This window comes from Numenius arquata, chromosome W (assembly GCF_964106895.1).
Source record: "Numenius arquata chromosome W, bNumArq3.hap1.1, whole genome shotgun sequence".
In the NCBI taxonomy this organism is placed as follows: domain Eukaryota; kingdom Metazoa; phylum Chordata; class Aves; order Charadriiformes; family Scolopacidae; genus Numenius; species Numenius arquata.
Genome location: NC_133615.1, coordinates 34,259,520 through 34,268,217, shown reverse-complemented (window position 1 = coordinate 34,268,217; position 8,698 = coordinate 34,259,520). Strand labels below are relative to the sequence as shown.

The following is an 8,698-nucleotide window of genomic DNA, read 5'->3' as shown; positions in this document are numbered from 1 at the left end:
GTGTTTTGGCTGTGTTGCCAGCCATCCCCCAAAGTCCAGGTGCAACTCATCACAACTCCCACTGATGGTTATGGCTTGAGCAGGAGCCGGGAGGGGGGATGTGAGAGGGGGAAAACCAGGGAGAGCACACCGCCACACTCCACCCTGTGACTATAGTCAACTCATCTTACCTTCACAGAGTGGTGGTACGGTCACCTCTTGCCTCTGTGCCATAAACAGTATATTGATAGTTTGTGTCCTTAGAGATCCACGGTAAGTAGACAGTAAAGCACTGCTATTTGTTATTTGTTAATTTGTATGTTCTGGGTGGTTGAAGTTGGGTTATTTGTTTGGTCAAGTACCAAACCTTTATATAGAACATAACTATAAGTGTCAAACATATTAAATTAGAACCAACAAAATTACAACTGGGTGAAGCATACGATTAAACAGTCCTGTTGCTGTTGGTAACCATCCAAGAAGAATTTCCCACCAATAGCGTTCTCCATCCTTCATTCTTTTGAAAACACGGTGTATCTCTTCTGTATCATGCTGAACAGTGATTAGAGTTTTGTGTCCATTGTTTCGGATTCGTTCTAGCAGCTGACACAGGTCATCATGTTGTAAAAGTTTCTTCACCAATGTAAGATTCATTCCAATGGGGGTAGGCAACAAATCTCAAATCAATGTATAATTAGATTGTAGCCATTGATAAGATGTAACAGGAACTGAATAACTGAAGTCACATCCCATAACTCTAGTAAAGTTACAAACAAACATTTGAGTGATTACTTGTATCTATGGTAAGGTTATCTACGAATATAGTACTACAAAGGGTTCTCATACAAACACATCCTTTCCCAATATATATAAGTACAGTTTCAGGGTTTTCATCGAGATGTATTTCAAAATGACAAACATTCTGTTCAGTACCGAGACAAACGTCTTGGGCTTTGATGGTGATACTCTCACAAATAAATCCTTGTTGTTCCCGTACAACACATGCCTTAACATCAACAGTCTGCCATTTGTTCCCATTCCATTGGGCCCACACTCTGTGTTCTAATGGACAGAGTATAGTTCCATTGTGATTTAATCCTAGTGCAGTGATTTGGTATATGGTGTATACCGAAGCATCGCGTATTGGTAGGACAAAAGCTGTAGCTTTGCTGTTGATGGAGTCATAAGTAAAATTGACTAAATGCCACGAGGATTGGAATTTCCTTTCAAATTCAGTTGCATTATCCCAGATTATTTTTTGAATTTCAGTGGGTAAGGTACCTTCTTCACCTTCTTGTATAATTGCTGCTACCGTAAATTGCATCCACAGCTGAGCTTGGATACAACTAAGAGCTAGAGAAACATTGGTTTGGGCTACACCAAGTGCATCCACAATCAATTGGTGATCCCTCTTATTAATTCTTTCCCACTGAGGCAATACATCAGATAAGAGCCATTGGTTAGTTCCTAGTGCTAATAGAGAAGATCGCAATGGGTGTTCCAATTTGTTTAAAACATTTGTTGTTATGCTCAGTTTATTTGCAAGTACTTCAGCATCTATACTATTTAAGACTCCTAATCCCGTCCCTATGACACCAGTCACATCTCTCTTTGTTCATCTTGGAGACATGAGTGTTCGCCCATGTAACCATGCTAACCATCCTGCATAGGATGTACTCAAGAATGATGAACAGGCTGGTTTGATGGTAGAGATGTTAATTTGCATCAGTAATTCTACTCATTTAAGAGACCATTATGGATTAAATAACACTCATTGTTGGCCTGTATTTTTGATCACATATGGTCCAATTTCGGAAATTTGTGGGGATAGAGTTTCCTCATCCTTTACAATCGGTGTGGATGTTGTCGTATGAGGCTCGGTGATGTCAATTTTGAATTTAAATTATAGTCCCTCACGATAGTGAGCCCAGAGACAGACTACAAAACCAGGTTGTACTAAGGTAAAATTGTACCAACAGTCCAATTTTTCAGAGGCATAATGTTTCGTACCATTTATTATTGGGTTTGATACAGTGCTGTATACTGAAATCTGAGATGCTTTCTCATGGGTAGACCCATTGATCATCCGGCACCCTATTTGAATTCTTTTCCCTGCCGTTCCCTGAAGTCGGAGAACTCTATCAGCTCCATCTGTATCCCAGCTCCATTCGTTTTCTAAGTATACTTTGCTTCCATGCATGACCACAGGGGAAAGATTTAAATCTCCCTTTCACTGAATTTCACTGAATTTTTTTAGATTTGGAAGGGACCATAAAGATCATCTAGTCCAACTCCCCTGCCGAAGCAGGATTTCCCAGAGCATGTCAGAGCATGTTACTCAGGACTGCATCCAGGCAGGTCTTGAAAATCTCCAGAGAAGGGGACTCCACAACCTCCCTGGGCAGCCTGTTCCAGGGCTCTGTCACCCTCACCGTAAAGAAGTTTTTTCTCATATTTGAGTGGAACCTCCTATGTTCCAGCTTGTGCCCGTTGCCCCTCGTCCTCTCACTGGCAACCACTGAAAAGAGTCTGGCTCCCTCCTCCTTCAACCCACCCTTCAGATACTTATAAGCATTGATAAGGTCTCCCCTGAGCCTTTTCTTCTCCAGGCTAAAGAGTCCCAGCTCTCTCAGCCTTTCTTCATAAGGGAGATGCTCCAATCCTTGAATCATCCTCGTTGCCCTTCGCTGGACTCTTTCCAGTAGTTCCCTATCCCTCTTGAATTGGGGAGCCCAGAACTGGACACAGTATTCCAGTTGTGGCCTCACCAGTGCAGAGCAGAGGGGGAGAATGACTTCCCTCGACCTACTAGCCACACTCTTCCCTATGCAGCCCATGATTCCATTGGCCTTCCTGGCCACAAGAGCACACTGCTTGCTCATTGTCATTTTGCTGTCTACCAGGACCCCCAGATCTTTCTCTTCAGAACTTGACTCCAGCAGGTCCACACCTAACCTGTATTGGTGCCTAACATTCTTCTTCCCCAGGTGCAGGACCCTACACTTTTCCCTGTTGAACCTCATGAGGTTCTTCCTTGCCCAGCTCTCCAGCCTGTCCAGGTCTCGCTGGATGGCAGCACGACCCTCCGGGGTGTCGGCCACCCCTCCCAGTTTGGTATCATTAGCAAACTTACTGAGGATACACTCTGTCCCCTCGTCCAGGTCGCTGATGAATATGTTGAACAGGACTGGACCAAGTATTGACCCCTGGGGGACACCACTGGTTACAGGCCTCCAGCTTGAACCTGCTCCATTAATCATTACCCTTTGGGTCCTGTCACACAGCCAGTTCTCAGTCCACCTTACTGTCCCCTCATCCAGCCCACACTTCCTTAGTTTCCCAATGAGGATGCTATGGGAGACAGTGTCAAAAGCCTTGCTGAAGTCAAGGTAGATGACATCTGCTGCTCTCCCCTCATCCAACCAACCAGTTATAGCATCGTAGAAAGCTATCAGATTGGTCAAACATGATTTACCCTTGGTAAACCCATGTTGCCCACTTCCAATAACCCCCCGCTCTTCAACTTGTTTGGAGATGACATCTAGAATGAGTCTCTCCATTACCTTCCCAGGGATGGAGGTGAGACTAACTGGTCTGTAGTTCCCAGGGTCCTCCTTCTTGCCCTTTTTGTAGACTGGAGTGATGTTGGCCTTCCTCCAGTCTTCAGGCACCTCTCCTGTTCTCCATGACCTTTCAAAGATGATAGAGAGTGGCCCAGCAATGACATCTGCCAGCTCTCTCAGCACTCGTGGGTGCATCCCATCAGGGCCCATGGACTTATGAATGTCCAGTTTGGCCAAGTGGTCCCGAACCTGGTCCTCCTCTACTGGAGGAAAAACTTCCTCTCTCCATACCCTCCCCCTTGCCTCCAAGGCCAGAGATTCATGGGGGACAGCCTTAGCAGTGAAGACTGAAGAAAAGAAGGCATTCAGCAACTCTGCTTTCTCCGTGTCTTCCACCACTAGGGTGCCCATCTCATTCCTCAGTGGGCCCACATTATCCCTAATCTTCCTTTTACTGTTTACATACCAAAAAAACCCCTTTTTGTTATTCTTAACTGTAGTGGCCAAGATGAGCTCGGCTTGAGCCTTGGCCCTTCTAATTTTCCCCCTGCATATCTTCACCGCTTCCTGGTATTTCTCCTTGCCTTCCAGGCCCTTTTTCCAAAGATCATAAACCTTCTTTTTGTTCCTGAGCTCCAGCCAAAGCTCTCTATTTAGCCAGGCTGGTCTTCTTCCCTTCCTGCTTGATTTTTGGGACTTGGGTATGGCTCTTTCCTGGGCTTTTAAGAGTGCCTCCTTGAAGTGCGACCAGCCTTCCTGGGCACCTTTGCCCTTCAGGACTGTCTCCCAAGGGACGCTTTCAACCATGCTCCTGAAGAGGCCAAAGTCTGCCCTTCGGAAGTCCAAGGTGGCAGTTTTGCTGGCCCCCCGCCTTGCTTCAGCAAGAATTGAAAATTGTATCATTTCATGGTCACTCTGTCCAAGACGACCTCCAACGTTTACATCCCCCACAAGACCTTCTGAGTTAACTATCAGCAGGTCCAGTAGGGCACTTTCCCTAGTCGGTTCTCTCACCAGCTGCGTTAGGAAGTTGTCTTCCATGCACTCCAAGAATCTCCAGGACTGTTGCCTCTCTGCTGTGTTATATTTCCAGCAGATATCTGGGAAGTTGAAGTCCCCCATGAGTACAAGGGGGAGTGATCGTGAGGCCTCTGCCAGCTGCTTATAGAATATTTCATCTGCCTTTATATCCTGGTTTGGGGGTCTATAACAAATTCCCACCACGATGTCTGCCTTATTGGTCTTCCCCTTAATTCTTATCCATAGACACTCAACGCTGTCATCGTGCATATTGCTAAGTTCGAGGCATACAATACTGCTCTTAACATAAAGGGCCACCCCACCACCTCTCTTTCCTTGCCTGTCCCTTCTGAAAAGTTGGTAACCATCAATCACAGCACTCCAGTTATGCGAGTCCTCCCACCACGTTTCTGTGATGGCAACTACATCATAGTTTTCTTGCTGTACGATGGCCTCCAGCTCCTCCTGTTTGTTGCCCATGCTGCGTGCATTCATGTAGATACACTTCAGCTGGGCTAATCGTCCCACTATTTTTCTGGGAGGGCAAGCACTAATTCCCACCTGTTCACATGCAGACATTTCTGCAGTTACCATCTTATCACTACTCATGTCTTCACTGCCACGTGTGTCCTTCTCTCCCTCATCAACTGCTGCAACAGGCTGCAAGGCCTTGCTGGCACCTTTACCTACTAGCACTGGCACGCTATTCCCGGGCACCACTTTAGTAACCCTGGTTCCAACCCCGTCCCCCTTCAAATCCAGTTTAAAGCTCTCTCAATGAGCCCTGCTAATTCTTGTCCCAGTATCCTTTTTCCCCTTTGGGTTAGGCTTCCCCCACCTGCTGCCAGCATGCCTGGTGAGCTGTAGATCTGCCCATGATCAAAGAATCCAAAGTCCTGCCATTTACACCAGTCTTTCAGCCATGAGTTGATCTTTTGATTCTTCCTATTTATCCCCCCATCCATCCCTGTGACTGGTGGGATAGAAGAGAACACCACTTGTGCTCCTGATCCCTTGACCAGTCGTCCCAGCACTCTGAAGTCCCTTTTCATTGCCTTTAGGCTTCTGGTAGCTACCTCATCGTTGCCTACTTGAAATATCAGTAGTGGGTAATAATCTGAGGGCTGAACCAGGGAGTGAATTTTCCTCTGTATATCCTTAATCCTGGCCCCAGGGAGGCAGGTGACTTCCCTGTGGGACGGGTCTGGTCTACAGATTGGGCCCTCTGTTCCACTCAGAAGGGAATCACCTATTATAATCACCTTTCTTTTTTTCTTGGTTGATGAGTTCCTGAGGCATGGGGGTGGGTGACTAGTCCTGGGTGCCTCACTGGGTAGATCGTCCTCTTCGTTCTCATTTACCTCGTCCCCAAAATCCAGAACTCTGAACCTATTATGCAGATGTAACTGGGGAGGTGAGGGAGGCTGTTGGGGGTTCCGCTTGCCTCTCCGAGGAAGGACCAGCCTCCATTCCCCCCTTTCTATTAAGTCCCCTCTCTCTGCCTGGTGACAGGGTGGGAGGGGATCATCTACTTTTATTAGAGCCTCTTCTTGCTGCCTTTGCCTCAGGGTACGGCTCCACCAGTCTATTTCACTTTCGCATTCTCTAATGCTTCTTAACCTTTCCACCTCTTCTCTCAGTTCCACCACCTGCCTGAGCAGGTCGTTTATCTGCTCACATCGCACACAATGGGTGTCTCTGGGTCCCTGTGGTACCACAGCCAGGCTCAGGCATTCGGTGCAGCCAGGGCCCTGTACGGCCACGTCTTGGCGCGGGAGCTCGGTCTGAGTTCCCACATTCTTCTTCACAGGGGCTTTGGGGCGTTTCGTTGCCATTTCCTCTCCTGAGCCTGAATGGACCATTTGCCCTCAGACTCTCCCTCTTTGTCCTGTGCACGAGCCCCACACGCTCTGCGCACGTGCGCCTGCGCGCTAATGTACCCGCCCTTGCGCTCATGTGCGCCCGGCACGCGCTCTGAACCTGCTGCAGCTGGAGCCGCTTTTAAATTTGCCACGGCTCGCCCGGCCCGCCCCCAGCCACGTCAGCCTCTCGGCTCCCTCGCGAGATTCCCGACTCGTTTCGGGTCTCTCCGCTCTCCTTCAGCTTCTCTGTCTCTGGGAAGCCCCCTCTCCGTCTCGATCTAAATCAAATTTAAAGCCGCAGCACTCACCGCTGCCGCTGTCGCTCTCCACGTGGTCTGTAGAGAGTGTATTCCCATACTCCCAGTATACTTAACACGAGCTTGAGACCATGGCCATTCTAGAGTTCTTTGACCACAGGTTAGAAGCAGCATTGTTGAGGTTTGGAATATTAACACGAACACAGCATTTCTGTTTGCCATCCTGCAGGGTGCTGTAAGAGAAAACGAAGACTTGTTTCGGTGGGGAGAGTCTGAACAGGTTACCCCGTTAAAAAGAAGGAAAAATCCATTGTGCACTAATTCTGTGTTTTGTACCACTGCTATCAGTAGCTTCCCAGGCATGTGGGCCACGAGGTTTAATTAAAGTCATAGGCACAGTACCTATGACTGGTAAATTGACCATCACAGGCTGTCCTGGCTGTAATGTTGTCAGATATTCTCTTTTGTCAGTGGATGGAGCACCGAGCTCAGTTTTTACAAAGAATGCTCGGTTTACAGGGCTTCCAGTGAGCCCGTATCAATTATTTAATTGATGGACTACTTTAGAAAGTCTCCTATCCCATTGAGCCTCATATGGTTTGAGATTATTTTTCAATAAACCATTAGCTCGTTCTACCATCCCATTTGATTGAGGGTAGTATGGGGTGTGGAATACCCATTTAATTCCCTGTTGTTTTGCCCAATTTTGTACTTCCTTACATGAAAAATGGGAGCCATTATCACTTTGGATAACATCAGGAGTAGGTAGACTTGAGAACCACCATGATAGTCCTTGCACTGTATTTTTTTCCATGGACTCTCTGACACTTAGTGACCATAAGCAAGCTGGAGACTACCTCCACTCTTGTGAGGATATATCGGTATCTTGCAGAGGATTTGAATGGTCCAATATAATCAATTTGCCATGTAGACCATAAAGTTTTCCCTTCATTGATATGTAGAGGTGGTGCTTTAGCAGGATGATCTGTCTGCAATCTCAGTCTACACTGGGGATATTCTGTAAGAATAGTTTCATGAGTTTTCCTGTTTATAGGCCAGCCTTTACTCTGTGCAGCAAAAAGTGCTTCTTTACCTGTGTGGCCTAAATTTTGATGTAACCATTCTCCCAATCGATAGCATTCTGAATCTAAGGTGACTTTACTAATTCTGGTTAGCTCATCTACCTTCTGATTCCACTTTGTGGCTGGTTGATTATCCTTAGCATGAGCTTTAACCCATCCAATCTTAAAAGGTGTTTTCCTGGCTATATCTAGCAATAATTGCCAGTCTTTGGTTCTCCAAACTGGGGATCCATTTACTTCCCAGTTTAAGGTTTTCCACTGACAGAGCCACTGTGTGGCACCGACCCATACAGCATAAGAGTCTACATATATAATTTTTGCTCCATTCTGTGCCACCAAAATGACTGCTCTTATTTCTCCTACTCGTGCACTGCCTTCACCTTCCTCTATTACTTGTTTGCCAGAGGTAATATCTAATGCAACAGCGTTATATTGCCATTTGCCATTTACTCTTTTTGCAGAAGCATCTGTAAACCAAATGTTTTCTGTTGGGGTATTCTCAGTGAGGGGTGGTGCATCCAGAATGGGTGAAGGTTTAAAAGGTTGCTGTAACGCTAAAGGGTCTGTGTTTATGGGCATCTGCAATTTGGAACCCTTAGTGTGTCCTTCGGTTAACTGCATATTTTCTGCAACTCCTGTTAGATAGGCATACCATTTTCTGATAGTAGGTTTCTGTGCGACTCCTTCTGGTGGAGCAGTTCCCTTTAGGATTGCCGGTCGGCGAGGCGGCGGCAGCACCAGCACAGGTGACGAGAACTGAGGTAAGCTCGAGGCGAGGGTTGGATCGCGCTGTACAGAGGGGTTTCCAAGCTCAGGGACCCCCCAGTCACAGCCGGAGTCCCAGCCAGAACCAGGAAGTCCACAGAAGCCAATCAGGCGCGGAGGGGGCGTGGCCAGGAGCCGCGCGGAGATTTAAACGCAGTCAGAGCAGATGG

At 47.0% G+C, this 8,698-nt stretch overlaps 1 pseudogene; it reads right to left on the bottom strand.

Moving 5' to 3' along the window:
• Positions 1–381: 381 nt before the first annotated feature.
• LOC141476596 (uncharacterized) lies at positions 382–7,044 on the bottom strand (annotated as a pseudogene).
• Between the last annotated feature and the right edge of the window lie 1,654 nt (positions 7,045–8,698).